We start from the raw sequence: 17,202 nt of genomic DNA on the forward strand, positions 1-17,202 counted from the left end.
TATATATTTAATTTCAGAATTCCATTCCTTTGCCTTGACTCCAGGACTTCTGCATAAAGATTTGCATAATCTAAAGGTGTTTTTTTTTCCTTTACCTTATTTAAACAGATAATAGATTGACCTTTAGAAAAGAACTACTATCAAATTGCTTCTCATATCCGGATGCCCTATTTCACATATATAATATTTCCAAAAACTAAGTATTTATCAGATATAATCAAGGTTAGGTTGGTCCACTTTGTGTAGGATTGCCCCATTTAACCCTAGAGTTTCAATACCTGTGGTTATGCCTTTTAAAGTTCAGTACTCTTTTTCAGTCACTGTTACACAAGGAAAATATGATCCCAGAAATCTTTAATGACTCTGAGAAAGGTGATATCCCCTAATTAAAAATAATGGGTTATCTTATTTCCTAAACTCCAAAATACAGTGTGATAAGACATCAAATGAGAATTCCAGAAAAAAAATCATTAAAATCTATTTCCTTTACTGAAGCACATGAAATAAATCTTAGACCAAAATAGCCAATGATATTACTTGAGAATAGATCTCTATTTAACATCTCTCTCTGTTGCTTATACATGGCATAGTAATAAATATGGTAAGCATCACTTCACAGTAAATATAATAAATGTTCAGTTCACTGGAGAATTTCCATGATTTTAGAACATAAAGTATGACAAAGGACTTACAATCTTGGTATTGACATTTCTCCCATCTATGGCTTGCCAGGACTTAAGGTGGGAAGTTCAGATGGGTGATCTTGAAAGGTGACATCATAAAGAGAACAAGAACTTTGGCACTTAAAGGAGAAGTGTGAGAGAACTGTTATTCCAGTTCAAGTACTTTTAATTATTAGAATCCATTACAAACCTAATTCCTTTACAACTATATACATTTATAAAATCACTTGTCTAGCTTTATCATGCCTTTTGCCTTCTTGATCTAATAGTTCATCATAGATGTAAGATATGAAACAGGACTGAATGCTTATTGAACTCTAAGCACATTGGGGTTGAAAAGGTTGCTCAATGGTTAAAACTTTTTTTTTTTACAACTGCCTGAATCTCCAGTTTCAAGGAAACTGATTTCCTCTTCTGGCCTCTTTGATCACCGTGAGTCATGTGCACATACCAACATACAAGCATACATGCATACAGGTAAGTAAAAATTAAATAAATCTTTTAAAAATAAATAACCACTGTACTTGAAAAACTATTATAAACATACTGTTATGTCTGTGTAAATACATATCCACACAATTCCATTAAAAGTTGAACATAAGTACCACATGCAGTTGCATTTTAATATTTTATTTTTATTAACTATTCTCCTATTTCCTCAAAAGAGAGTTTTCTTTGGGGGGGGGCAGAGACAGAGTCTCCCTGTAGCCCCAACTGGCCTTGAACTCACAGGGTAGACCTAGCTGGCTTCAGTGTCAGAGAGATACACCTGCCTCTGCCTCCCAAGTACTAAGATTAAATGTGTGCTCTATCATGCCTGGATAAGAGAGAGTATTCTTATAGAAAGTATAGCTATTATCTTCTGGGAAGTGACTTCTGTAGATTACATTTCTGTGATACTATTTCTTTACTATTTGATGACTTAACAATATTAGTACTGATAGTCTTCTTTGCAAAATGGCTATTTAATGAACATAGTATAATATTTAAGTTTATGACAGCTACGTCTATTATTAACCTAGAAATTCATAATTTACACCTGGCTGTTAAAAATACTTATACCTTCAGCATTTCTGCTATCAGCATGTATTAATACCCAAATAAATAATAGACAGAACACAATGCATACCATTGCACTAAGACCATTCAAGTTAATCTCTCATTTAATTCTTAAATATGTATGCTCTATGAAGATTTCAGAAAGCCAATGATTTCTTTAAATAATGAGAGTCTTCTATTGCTGTATACAAAATTACTACAACCTTAGTTACATAAAATAACACCTATTTATTATTTCATAATCATGTATGATTGTTCATTACTCTTACTCGGAAATCTTATGGTTGAGATCAAGTTTCCAGCTGGCTGGGCTCTTACCTGCAGAGGAAGAAGCAGTTTCTATGTATACTCCACTTGCCACAGCTGGTTCTTTTGGCTTTATTTCTGATAACTATTTTCTCACTTCCTGTCAGCTACAGGCTGCTTGATGTTCCCAGAAGCTGTGCACATTCCTTCTGAACATCCCCTGGCATGGCATCTTCAAACAAGGCTTCATTTAATACATCTCACAATTCACATAACTCTTGTCTTTGCTGCTTCTTTGCTTATAGCAGCTGTTGGAAACTTTGTGCAACTTTCTTCCACTGAAGGACTAAGGGAATAACTTAGGCATATCTATGTAACTTCTCTATTATAAAGGTCAATTGTGAATGATCACATTGCCGTATCATGTGAATGTTGTATGTTCGTGTGCACAGTTTTGCTCACACTCAAGAAGAAAGGTTGTAAGAGTCAAACTTACAATTTTGCCTATCATGCATACATACTTAGACTAAAGAGTTCCTTTCATACTTTAGAGATGAAAAAATTCAGCCTTATGCATATTATTTCCCTGTCCTAAAAATTTTGCCAATGGCCATCCAGTATCATCATCAACATCCACATAAGCATTTTATGTTTCTTTAAAGCTCTTGAATTTAGTGATTGCAAACATAAATATTCTAGTTTTTAAACTCTTAAATAATATATTTTAAAGTGTTTTATAGTTTACCAAACTGTTTGTATACATGAACTCATGAGTTTATCATAAATAATAAGAGTTTATGGAAATGTTTCTTGATTTTCACAAGAGATTTTCCTGACATTTTCTGATATGTTACTTACTCAGAATATGGCTTAAAATATCCTGAATAGTAATATAAAAATTAAACTGAATTATAATCTTCAGGCTTGTACTGGTTTTAATGACTTAACAATTTATGTATTTATGTACATGCATACTTATATTTATGTAGGATTTATCCTCCTACATATTTCTAAGTATCAGATTTCCATTTATGTAGCGTCACCATCATTTTATCTGTGTTGAATACAATTTAAGGCAGTTGACAGATGTATATAAATGAAGAAATATACTTGTTAATTATATTCCAAGATATCCATATAATTATTGTTTCCAAAGTTGACCATTAAAGTGAAGCTATGTAAATAACTAACATTCTAGTAAAATCATGAATGATTAGCAAAAATACATTATCATAAAATAAAAATAATTTGAAAAATTCCTAAATTACAAATGCATCTTTATTTATGTCCCATAAGCACCTGTAATCCATAGATGACCTTTATTCTTTGTCATAACAGTGTTAATTTATTTTGCCTGTTTCTAACTATGTAAATAACATGCAACATGTAGTTTCTTATAGTTGGCATTTTTGATACACATAGCTTAATATTCATTTAGATAGTTTTATATATTTAAAGTTCATCCTTTAAATTGTATATATATGTACTGAGTATGTGCCTTTTTATGTCACAAAGATACATGTAGTATTCACATATGAAATATGAATTATCAGTGTATCCTATTATATATTTTGCAGTCAATATGTTTTTACTTTGTTGAGGAATATACGACAAAATTGTATGTGTTCAAGTAGCCATATGACATTTGTATGTATGCATCAATTTGAATGACTGCAAAACTCAACCTAATTAAGATGTCTGTTATTTTGTATATTTACTTCCTTGAAATACATTCTCTTAATAAACTGTAAATTTAGCATACATTAACTGTAATCACCGTGCTGTGTGTCAAGTTTGGTTTCTGGAACTTATTAAAATAACTGTTTTGGTTCTTGATCCAAGACCTTCTGATATCCCTTAACCTCAAACCTTGGTTTATTATTACTTGACTTTCTGTTTCTAGGAATTTCATCGTTTCATCCTCGTCATTAACAAGACCATGCAAACTTTGTCTTTCCGTGTCAGCACATTTTCTCCTGGTTTCATTCTGAGCATAACCATTGATAGTATTTTCTGTATTAATGCTAAAATCCAATGTGTTCTGTGGATGTATATTTCTGCACCACATTTTTTTTCATTCCTCTCTTGATGGACGCTTAGTTTATTTCCATATTACAACAGTTATGACTAATGCTGCCATAAACATAGATGTGAATATATATTTCTTAGTAATATTTTTATTCTTTGAATGCTTCATACATTTATATAACGTGTATTGATTATATCCATCCACCACTACCCTCTCCAGCTCTTTCTAGTGTCCCAACCCTCTTCCTCCCAAATTCTGCTCTCTTTTTCCATTGTTATTAATAACCCTCTGAGAACAATTAGTGCTACTCATATGCACCTGGGTATGGGCCCATCTGCTGCTTCATAAGTAACCTGCCAGTGGCCACAACCTAACAAGAGTGACTTTTCCTCCCTCAACAACCATCAGTTGCCCATAGTTCTTCTGATAGGGGTGCACTTTCATCATGAAATTCTCCTACATCTTTGAAGTGCTGATTTCAAGTTGCTGGAATAAATATCTGCAAATAGGGTTGCTGAATCATACAATAGCTGAAACTTTATATTTTTTTGGTGAAAAATTCCTGTACTGTTCACCATAATAAGTATATCTTTCTGTCCACAACTGAGAGTGTACAAAGCTTTCATTTTCCTCACACCCTAGCTTGCATTTATTATCTTCTGAAGTTTTAATAGTAGTTATCTTAGTAGACATGAGGTAATATGCTACTGTAGTTTTGATGTACACTTCCTTGATCAAAAAGAAGATTCTGAAACCTATGTTCCTGTAATCTATGTGTGTGTCTTAGGTATACAGTTATGTTCTTGGGGTTGGAGAGATGGCTCAGCTGTAAAGAGCAATGGCTGCTCTTGCAGTGGACCCAGGTTTGGTTCCCAGCATGCACATGGTAGCAAACAATCATTTGTAAATTCAGTTCTTGGGAATCTTGCATTCTTGTCTGATCTTTGTGAACACTGCATGACATGAGTGCACTTACATGCAGGGAATACACGCACATACATAAAATAAGTTTTTTAATTTAAAAATTATATTCTTCAGCAGGGCGTGGTGGTGCACGCCTTTAATCCCAGAATTTGGGAGGCAGAGGCAGGCGGATCTCTGTGAATTCAAGGCCAGCCTGGTCTACATAGTGATTTCCAGGACAGCTGGGGCTACAGGGAAACCCTGTCTCAAAAAGACCAAAAAAAAATTATATTCTTAGTTTTTTCCTACATTTATGTTATATTTTTCATCTATGTATTTATTTGCTCAAATATAGGTCTTGAAATATCCCTTTTTTACAAGTTTCTTTCCCATTTAGTTGATTTTATACCTTGGTGCTCATACTTTCTTTTTCTAGTCAACAGAGGTGATTTTAGGGGGTCCCGGAGGTCGTGCCCCACAGGCTGCCTCAGCCCTACTTGACGTTCTTCTTAGGGAGCAGGTTGTCGGTGTGGCCACACTACTTGTGGCATTTGATGGCACAGGGGTGCAGGCTATCATCTTTTCACAGTTGTTCTTCTGGGAGAGCTGGCAAAGAGATGGTGTAATGATGTCACCGCTCAGGCGCAGCCCGAGGTGCAGAGTGGACTCTTTCTGGATGTTGTAGTCTGATAGGGTCCGGTCATCCTCCAGCTGCTTTCCAGCAAAGATCAGCTGCTGCGGGTCGGGAGACATTCTCTGTGGTGTCACTGGACTCCACCTCGAGAGTGATGGTCTTGCTAGTCACGGTCTTCACGAAGATGTGCATCTTGGTTTCGGCCGAGCGGCCACCTCGCTGAAGAGAAAAATACATCTTTTTTTAATATTTATGTATACTTCTATGTATGTGTGTCTTTGTAAATGTCACATGTATGCAGTTCCCATGGAAGCCAGAAGGTGGTAGATTCCCTGGAGCTGGAGTTGGAATTGTGAGCTGTGCTATGTTGATGCTGGGAGCTGAACACGGATCTTCAGGAGAGCTGCAAGTGCTCTGACCCACTGAGCCATCTCTCCAGACACCAGGGATGTGTTTTGTTTGATAATGTGACAATTTTTGTTTTAGTTTCCAAAAATAATTGCCAAGAATAATGTCAAGTTTTTTTCTATTTTTTTCTAAGAATTTGTCAGTCTCTGGAATTTCATTTAAATGCTTAATATTTTGAGAGAATTTTTGTAATGTAAAATAAGTATCAAATTTTAATATTAACATGTAGACATCCGATTTTTCCACCACCATTTATTGAAGAGAGTATCCTTTTTTCCAATGACTGTTGTTAAAGTTGGCTTGGTTGGTTGAAAATGAATTGATCTTACATACTTGATTTATATGTAGTCTCTGTTCTGTTATTTAGGCCTCTGCTATATGATTCCTGCACTTTGTAGCATAGTTTGAAATTCAAAAGTGAGATAGCAACAGTTTTGTCCTTCCTTCCCCAAACTAATTTAAATATTTGAGATATTTATTGTACATGTTAATTTTAAGGGTTTTTTTGGTGGAATATTTCATTGAAATTTCAATAAAGAATGCACCAAATTGTAGCTCACTTTGTGTCATGAAGAAAATTTAACAATATTATTAAAATTCATAATCATTAATTGGTATCAAATTTAATTTTTCATTAACATTCCTAAGTTTCAATGCATATGTCTTTAATTTTATTTTAGACTTTATTATGTCATATCAAAACACTAAAGCCTTAGTAATTTATAAAAATAGAAGTTTCTCACAGCTCTAAAACTGAGAAGTTCAGGAATAAGGAACTAGCAGTTTCCTTCTTTTGTGTATTTCAGTTTAATATCTTCTTGCTGCATTTTCAAGGAAGAAAAATGCTGTGCTCTCACATGAAAGACGCCATTAGATAACACAGAGATGAATTCTCTGATACCAGTTTAATACTGGCCTTAAGAAGGCAGAGTCTTCCTGATTTAATCATTTCACAAACAACCTACCTTTTTCATCTTTTCTCTGATAATTTATTACATACATGTAATGAATTTTGATCACCAAGACTATAAAAGCCAGGGGACAGGTAGGAAGGCTGTGAGGCAGTGTCTTCTATGCAACCACCTATTGATGTCACAAAATACAAATTGTTTCAAATGAAGTTTGGAAGGAACATATAATCAGTCCATATGCAAGTCACATTAATCACATCGCCCTTGACTCCAAAGTCTTAACTCATTTCAGTATCAATTTTCAAGCTTTAGTTCAGAAAATTTTATCAAAAATTATCTAAATCAGACATTAGTGAGACTCATAAGATGAATCTTCAGGTCACTCTCTTTCTCTACGTGACGAGCTCTGTCTAACAAGTGCCTGCTTCTAAATTACAGCAGTGGGACGATCACTGGGTCAGTTTTCCCCTTCCACCTTGAGCAAGAAGGAAGAGAGGAAAGCAGGGGCCAAGTAAGCCCCAAACCTAAGTAGGAAAACAAGATTAATTTGTCTCCTGTGTATGTGCATGTGTGTGTGTGTGTGTTCACATGTGTGGGAGTGCACATGTCTTCAGGTGCACATGCACCTGTGAGATATATATATGGGGGGGGCTTCAGATTGACAGGGGTATTCATGTGGAAACCTTGTTCAACGAGGTTGCATCTCTCACCTGAACACCTGAACCCAGAGCTCACTGATATGGTGAGTTTAGGTAGCCAGCTTAGTGTGGAGATCTCCTATACCTGTTTCAGACTGAGGAATTACAGGTAGTGTGCCACATTCACTTGGCTTTATTGTGGGTTCTGAGTATCTGAACTCTTACTCTCACACGTATACAGCAGGCACTTTAACTCAGTCCCGAAGCTCTTGAAGCTTGAAGGTAATCTTTGATTCGTGGTCTTCCTATCACACACATTAGGGCAAAATTTAGGACCCGAAAACCCTGGTGCCCCCACAACATGACTTTAGCCTCATCCAGCAGGTGGTATTTATTGGAGTCCAATGTCTAGTTGTCAATACTAGGATCACAATCGAGTCATCCCATTCTCTCTCTCTCTCTCTCTCTCTCTCTCTCTCTCTCTCTCTCCCCTCTCTCCTCTCCCTTCTCCCTTCCCCTCTTTCGTCTCTCCTCTCATTTCACTGTGCTCATTCCTATATACCCATAGAGCACATATTGAGATGGTGAATAATTTAACATAACTTTTATACAAAATTTAAAATGTCTTTAACATTTCCTTAGTATGAAGTAATTGTATGGACACGCATATATTTACTTTCATATATTCATATATACACACACACAGACACTCATGCATGTATATGAGATTTGGACTGGGGCATGTCTTGGTCCGTTATAGCTACTATACCAAAAATACTTCAAAGTGGACTATTTGTGAACAAAAGGAATTTGTTTTTATTAGTTTAGGGGGGGTTATCATTCTAGAAGTCATGGGTCAAGTTTGCAGATTTTATGATAAGGGGCTGTGTAAGAGACCATTGAAGTAGAGTATCATTATCAATGCATCATATAGTCATCAACTATATGTTACTATAACAAAATCTCTAAAACAATCAACTCATAAAAGAAAATGGTTTGGGACTCAATTTCAGAAATTTCAGTGTAATATCATCTGCAACCACTGCTCTGGCTCTCTAGTCAGCATGCTGGATGACAATTGGGGCGAACTGCTCACATCATTAGTCAGGGAGAAAAGAAAAATTGAGAGTGAGTAACAGACCGAGAGGAGGGTAGGGCAGTGGAGGGAAAGGGGGGAAAGGAGGAGAAGGGGCGGAGGAGAGGAGGAAGGGAAGGAGGGGAGGGAAGGGAGGGAGGGAGGGAGGGAAGGAGGGTAGGGGAGCTGAGCAAAGGGAAGGGGAGGGGAGGAGAAGGGAAGGGAAGGGAAGGGAAGGGAAGGGAAAACAAGTGTCCCACAATTTCCCTCAAGGACATATCTCTAATTACATAATGAATTCCTACTATGTTTCACCTACAAATCTTCCACCCTGGGGACCATGAAATCTGCACGTAGACTTTTTAAAAATGTTATTTAGTATTTTTATGTTATGTGTATGGATGTGTGTGCCTGCATGTGTGTAAGTGCACCCGCATCCTGCAGTGCCCGCGGAGGTCAGAAGAAGGTATTAGGTCCCCTGGAACTGGAGTCAGAGATGGCTGTTAACCACCATGTGGGTGCTGGGAATCAAACCAGAGTCCTCTGCAAGAGCGGCCAGTGCTCTTAACTGCTGAGCTATCTCTCCAGCCCCAAAATCTACACATAGACTTTTAAGAAACAATTATTCAAACAATAAAGAAGGAAACATGTACCAGTAGTGATAGTTCACATTATTTTATTTTAGAAATCTGTTAATTAATCTTTCTAAATTTGTATCAGAACAAGAGTCCACATTCAGTTGGCTGCTGTCTCAAGATAAAGTATAGGAAAAGAAACCATAAAAAGTATGGTTGATTCATTTGATACTTCATTCCATGTTTCAAGTATATCATACACGCTTTAAATACTATTGAGCAGATATTTTATTACTGATACATGGGTTTAGAAATCATATAAATTACTGGATAATTTAGTTCACATATTTCTCTCAACTTTGTGTGAGGAAGAGTGCTTGCTTTCCATAGTGCCCTGCTGTATATTTAGTTCTGATAGTTCCTTCATCTTACAAGCTTTTTGAGTTTAAGTAATAGTAATTAAGCTGTCAGTGAAATAGATTTTGAGATAGTGTACGAGAGCCTGGCACACGTACAAACCCCCTTGTGTGAAGGAAGCAGTGTTATAAATGGAATGCTGGAACAGAATGCAGTGCCTTGAGGAGAACTGATTTAGTAAGTGCCTGAAAATGTTTTCCAAATAATCCTTAGCAATCTGATATTAATATACATCTGTTTTCTTTGTTTGAAGAATATTCTCTGAGTGCAAATATATGTCAAATTTGAGGATGTTTTGTACTTACTATGGATGTCAAAACATTGTATTGCAAAAGCTGTGATTCTGCAGAAGCAGTGTAGGCTAGACCATTTGCTTTGTGAAATATAGATATCCAGTTCACATTTTCATCCACACAGCAGCCTAGTTATTAAAACTTATACTGCATGATTTATGATATGCAGACACTATAATTAACCTCCATATTTCTATTAATATATTCATCTACAGAAACATGAAAGCATTTCCAGTCAATTTCAGTAAAATGATAAAAATAAAAATGATCATTTTTATTATAAAGTTTATTAATTCAGAACATGAAATAGTTATCTTTGTTATCTCTATGTCTTTGTGAAGGACAGTCTCTGATTCAATTGCAGATCAAGAACTTTTACCTAGGCAGTCTGAATACGGAATGAACTCTGTTGACCACCACTCAAGTAGCTCATAATTTCTCTATTTTCAAAATTGAATCTGAAGGGTTGTGCTATTGCATAGAAATATCCATTTCCAAGGACGCTGGGAGGATCACATACAGAAAGTGTTAACCTCATTTTCACATATATGAGGACCAGCCCCAGCAGCATCTGCTACAGTTTGGTTGTGATTTGTCTCCCAAAGTTTCATGTGCTAGAAGGTCAGGCCTAGTGAGGCAGTGTTGGAATCATTAAGAGGTTTGTCTTACAAAAAGTAGTTAGGACTTGAGGCATTATCATCATGAATTGATGAAGACTGGCCTCATAAAATCGGTAGTGAACTGGTTCTCTTGAGTAGCTGTTACATATGGAGTTTGCCCCCAAGTGCTTAATCTTTTCTGTGTGTGAATATTTCTCTTTTTGCTTCCTCACAGTATTGTAGTATATTCAAAAATTCTGTCAACAGGACATTGACCTCATATTGTTTGTACCTTCCTGCCATTAAAACTATAAGCCAAACAAACTTCTTTTTTATTCAAGTGCCCACTCTCAGTTATGTCTAGCAGGAATACAGGGAGAATGAATGCAATAATCATATGGTTGTAGAGGTATAATAACATATAAGTAATTTGACATCTATATATGGATATATGTGCCCATAGACATGCAACATTATGTATCCTAACCAATGACCAAATAAATAAAATGTTTATCAGTGGACTGTCACGGTTCAGTGACCACAATTCAAGACTGATGGGCTTGGGGATCCTGAGGTATAGGTGCAGAAGAAATCGGGATGCAGGGGATGCGGAGGCGTGTGAACCAGTGCATGCTTTATTCTAAGAAGCAACCTTATTTATAGTACAACAAGAGGAAAAGAAAATGTTCTTCTCAAGCCAAATTACCTCATGATGTTTACAGTACTTTCATGATATTTGCAGTACCTTCATGTTCCCATATCTGTCCTTCCATGCCTATCAAAACGCTCTGTTCTTTACTTATAACTTTATTAGCTACGCAGCTTTGCTATACAAACTTAATTAGGTATGTTTAATAGGGTTCAAGGAACTGTCAGTCTCATGATAGGAATAACTGCAGAAGGACATCCAAGTTCTCAGGGAACTGAGGCCTCCCGTTCCAGCTCTGAGTTTACTTCAGATCAGAACTTGGGCCTTCACAGTGGACAAATAGAAAATGAAAATATGGCACTAAATGCAATATAATACTATTCAGCCTGAAGAAAGAAATCCTGTGCTTTCGACATTGATAAGCTAGAGGACGCTGTGCTAAGTAGAATAAGCTGAGCATCGAAAGACAAATGTCTTGCATTCCCACATGTGTAGAATCTTAAAGAAAGTGACTCATGGAAGCAGACTGTGTTATTGGCTAACTGATGCTGATGTGTACAGAAAATCAGAATATGTTAGTGAAATATTACAATGCTCCACTAACACAGGAGGAAACATACTCTCTGAGGGACTAGGTGTGTTAGCTTGATACAGTAATTCTTCCTTATACATATAAATTCTAGTTTCATTTTGTACCTCATTTTTATTTTATTTTTAAATTTTATTTATTATTTTATTTTATGTGTATGAATGTATTGCCTGCATGTATGTGAGTGCACCCATGTCGGGCAATGCCGTGGAGGTCAGAAGAGGGCATCGGATTCCTCTGGAACTGGAGTTAAGGACAGTTTGCAGCTGCCCTGTGTGCTGGGAATGAAACCCAGATCCTCCTCAAAAGCAGTCAGTACTCTTAACCACTGAGCCATCTCTCCAGCCCCTGTACCTCATTTTTAATAAGTATTTAATTTATTATTTTTATTTTGTGTGTATGAATGTAATGCCTCAATGTAAGTGCACCCGTGTCATGCAGTGCCTGTGGGGGTCAGAAGAGTGCATTAGATACCCTAGTCCTGGAAATACCACCATTGGAATTGAACCCGGGTCCTCTAAAAGAGCAGCCAATCTCTTAACCGCTGAGCTGTCTCCCCAGCCTCTGTATTTCATTACTGTATATATAGAATATAGTCTAATGCAAACAACTGAAATAATAAAATGATCTACACACGGGTTCATCATGATTCTTCATTTCCAAATTAAAAGACAACTAGATAATTTATTGAATTAATTACTAGTGGTGAGTTAGAATATTCCTAATCTTAACAAATATTGTTCTGAAATTCTTTTGAGTTACTCAGATTGAAAAAATTGTAATATATGTCTAGATATATACCTTGTAACCAGTATGAAAATTCATATTAATTTAAAACTCAAAACAAGGCCAAGTACATTACATCTACCACAAACTTTCTTTTTTTTGTTTTTGGTCTTTTTGAGACAGGGTCTCTCTGTAGCCCCAGCTGTCCTGGAGCTCACTACATAGACCAGGCTGGCCTTGAACTCAGAGATCCACCTGCCTCTGCCTCCTGAGTGCTGGGATTAAAGGTGTGCAACACAACGCCCGGCTTACCACACACTTTCTTAATGATAGAAATAAACTATTTAACTTTTAAAAATATTGTATATTGATTTGAGAATTTGATACAATGTATTTTTGTCTTATTCAGAACCCCCTCCCTTCTCTACCTGCACATTCCTACCATCTTTGACTTCAAGTCCTTTATTATTATTAGACTTTTTTAAAGGTATATAAAGTCTAATCTGTGTTTCCCAAGTGTTCTTACTCTATCTTTTAGAGGCAGGTCAACATATCAGACATATCACAGCTCTCAACCCAGCTGTTTAACTTTTGAAACATATGCAGGAAACATTATTTGTCTGTGTTAATTAATCTCTTCCAAGAGAACAGTTATAAGACTTTTTCTTTAATTTGTCTCACTTGCCTACTAAAGATATTCTTTTTTTTGTACAATTTTTAGTGTCAAATAAGCATTTCTTTTGTGAATTCAATGTATATTTCTGACATAACTGTTATTTTGTGCGTTCATTAGCTCTTCAGGGAACAAAAATCATGGTTTTGAGGCTAAGTGCTAATGTTTTCAGCTGAATTAGTATCTATGCTTCTGTATGTGTGAAAGCATATAAGTAATAATTATGTTTGAAACTGGCTCATAACTGAGAATTTATGTTATTTATTTGCATTTATATAATTTAAAACATTCTAATATCTATGATCCTAAATTGTCACAGTTGTTAAGGAATTATAATTGCATCCATTATTTATGGATGCAGTGAAAACTATGTATAATTTCATACAAAGCAGACACCACGTTCATACATGATATATAACAAATGTTCCAGAATTACTTATTTATTTCAATTTGTTGAGCTATTTGAAGTAAAATATTAAATTCTGTAAAAATGAAATTTTTCTTTCAAGATTGCCTAAAGAGGTAAAATTAAAGAACAGAGTAAAATGCTCATATAGCATTTATCTTCTTAGCTTAAACAGAAAGAAAAACCTAGAAAGCAATGTAGAAAATAACGTAAAATGATAAAAAAAAAACTACCAAATAAAGTGAAAGAGCATGCTTCACAGAACATACTGGTACAATATGAATAAAACTAAAGGAAAGCAAGTCTTCATATTGACGTAATTTAGTCACTATTTATTGGATATGGTCTAGGTATTAGTGTCAATATCTGAAAATGCATTAGAGAAAAATGACACTACCCTGTGGTTTGTAGCCTGCAGTCTAGCGATGTTCAATTGATACAAAAGAGAATAGACAGTGAGTATAAAAATATCAATTTAGATAGCATATTGAATGATTTGAAGAGGTAAAATACAAGCCTTTTTATTGCTTATTTGTTTATTTAGTTTAATCACTCAACATTTCCTTTAAAATCTCACAAATCTCTCCTTCCCAGGTTTCATCAGGATATAATGGGTTCATCAAAATATTTAGCATTGTCAGACTGAGGAGTTGCATGCATTCACCCCTCTGACAGGCACTACAGACATCTAAAACCAATTCCTTTGCTGTCTTATTTCTTGATTAAAAATGTGGAGCAATGGAAGGCACAATATAGACATCTGTAGTCAATGGACTATGTCAGACTGAGTCAGCGAAATTTGTAAATGAATGAAAAATATCATGACAGTTCCTGCAGATCATCCTCAGACAACAGTAATTTTTTAGCCCTACCCTGAATTGATATGAAAAGCCACTGTAACATGTGTCCTAGTAAGAGTTTGTTCCCAAAGTAGAGATGAAGATTTGCTGATTTAGATATAAATTTGGAATTTGGGAAAATCACTTTGGGGGGGGGATATCAAATATCAGTGTTTTCTGTCCTTTGGGAAAATAGCAAGGACTTGTTAGGATGCCTGAGATGAGGCACCAAGGAGCTGAAGAACCGTAAAAGTGGATTAGTCATTATTTTGAATTCCAAAGAAAGGTGGTGCAGAACACAGGATTTTATACTTTAAAACATTAGGAAACCACAGACATATAAAAAAAAATTTGGATATAGAGTATTTTTTCATTCATTTCTTCTTACCAATGATTAAATGAATGTAAATCTGACTCTATGAAATGTTATTGATCACTGGGATTCCTGAACATTTAGGTCATTTCGTGATTAAGCATTTTTGTATATTTGGGGAAGGAGGACGTGTCTCATTTCCAGACAGTGAGACAGCATATTTCTATCGTATTTTGAAGTTAAGACGATGATGGAACCCACAATAGACTAACCCTGTTGCTTCATGGCTGGCCCAAACCATGTTTAGTTAGTTGATTACCTTAGCACTCGCTTTCTTCTGGACTCAAGAAAATTAGAGGGAATGGGAAGGAAAAGAGTCCACGGAAGGTTGATTCTGATCGAAGTTCATGGTACAGATGAATGAATATGTCTTTTGAGAGTTTAATCTTTGCTTTAAATAATTTAATATGTGTATGCAATTAAATACGGTGAAATCTACTTCCTTAAACTCCTCCAACTTCTCCCATATCTTGAAAAATGCTTCACTCCCAACTTGATGTTTTTCTCTTTTGTTTTCATTAAGTCCATAATCCAGCTTGGGCTGCTTATATGTTGTGGGGACATCCAGTGGAGCATGGAAAATCTATCAGTGCTTACTTCCTCAAAAAATAATGATTCTCCTTCCCCTAGCAACTATCAACTGACAAAAGCTACTCAGTAAGAAGGGGGTGAGAGGGAAGTGGGACCTGGAGATCAAGCATTCCATCTATGCCAGGATTTTGGTTGGCTAGATTTTGTGCAGGTCTTTTGTAGATATGCACAGTTGCTGTGAGTTCATGAGCATGGTAGCTGGGTCAATCCAGAATACAGCTATCACAGCACACCTCCAATCCTGCTCTCACATTCTTTCTGCTTCTTCTTCTTCAATGTTCTGAACTTAGTGTGGGGAGGGAAGTGGATATAGATGTCCTTTTGAAAGCTGAACACTCAATCACTCTCAGCACTTTAACCAGTTACGAGTCTTTGCCTTGACAATTGGTCTCCTTAACCAACGTTGAAAGCAGCCTCGTTCTATAGATATAAATATTTAGAGGCCAATTTGACAGCATGGCTATTTAGCAAATAATAAGAATATGTTTTAAGATCTTCCCAGCCATTGACTTTTCACCTGGATTACAGCACCAAGCATGAAATTTCCTTCTGTTGAGTCAGTTGTGCCACTATTATACCAGTGGGAATTTCTTGACTGACAGGTCAGTATTTCAGAACACAATGTCCAGCACTTGGCAACACCATTGTTGTTTTTCTCTCCCAGCAGCCTGCATAGCACCTTAGATTACTATGAAAGCTAGCCAGCATGGAGGAACTTTCCTGATCAATTTGTTATTCATTATACTATGCTCCTCAGTGAAGTCATAGTGGGTAATAAAGGAAAATGACAATATTCTGTGTTGTTTTGGAGACCTCTGGGGCCTCACTGACTACTAATTCAAAGAGAGGTATCCCATGATATGTAATTAATTTTCATTTATTACACCATGTCTTCTGGGAGCAACACTGACCACCCATATCCTGAAACTAATAGAGGAAAAAGTGAGTATCATAAAGCCTTTATAGGCACAGGTAAGGACTTTCTGAATACAATAAAGGTGTCTGTAGCTCAGGAATTAACACTAGCAATCAACAAATGTTATGTCGTGAAACAGCAAAGCTTCTCTAGAGCCAAAGAAACTGAAAGGAGGGAAGGGAATACACAGCTTGAACAATGAGAGGAATCTTTGTTAGACATTAGATCAACACAGGACCGGTGTCTGGCATACACAAAGAACAAAAACTAATAATTCCAGTGTCCTGCATTTGCAACTCCCGGGCCTCCTTGAGGCACTGGGATCCTTATCCACCCAGGTCGGCATGCTCCCCCCAGAATTACTGTGGTGTGTTTCTTCCACCATTTTAGTCCTCATCCCTGCTTGGGTCCTTGGGATGCTTCCCCTCCCCAGCCCTGTAGTATCGAGTTCCTTTCCTGAGCCTTTTGAGAGCCCCATCTTAGCACTCTGGACTCCTTGCTGAGTGCGATTCTTGCCTACCCCAGACTTAAGGTCCTGAGTTGCTGATAGAGACTTCCCAGTGCTGTGACTGTTGATGGGTTGACCAGGCTTCAGTGAATGGATCCATACCAAAGAACATTTGCAGGCATAAATTTGACTCTCTCTCTCTCTCTCTCTCTCTCTCTCTCTCTCTCTCTCATGCTACAAAATTGAGGGGTTTAGTAAGGAAGGGTGCAGAGAGAGGAGGTGTCTAAATATAGTCATAACCTATGAAATTGGCAAATAGTCCATGAGGGAAAAAGAATACTAGCCTTTACAGGTTCACTCTCCTTTATGATTATAGATATGTTCAACCTGTTTATTTATCTAGGTTTCATTTTGATATTTTTATTCATCTATGACTTCACCCATTTCTTTTAGATTTCCAGTTATGTGGAATAGAGGTTTTGAAAGTGTGTCCTAATAATCATCTGAATTTCCTTGGTATCT

At 36.4% G+C, this 17,202-nt stretch overlaps 1 pseudogene; it reads right to left on the reverse strand.

The window, feature by feature from the left end:
- Nucleotides 1–5,413: 5,413 nt before the first annotated feature.
- LOC103748930 lies at nt 5,414–5,782 on the reverse strand (annotated as a pseudogene).
- Nucleotides 5,783–17,202: the final 11,420 nt, after the last annotated feature.

This window comes from Nannospalax galili, unplaced genomic scaffold (assembly GCF_000622305.1).
Source record: "Nannospalax galili isolate Female #2095 unplaced genomic scaffold, S.galili_v1.0 scaffold105, whole genome shotgun sequence".
Taxonomy (NCBI): domain Eukaryota; kingdom Metazoa; phylum Chordata; class Mammalia; order Rodentia; family Spalacidae; genus Nannospalax; species Nannospalax galili.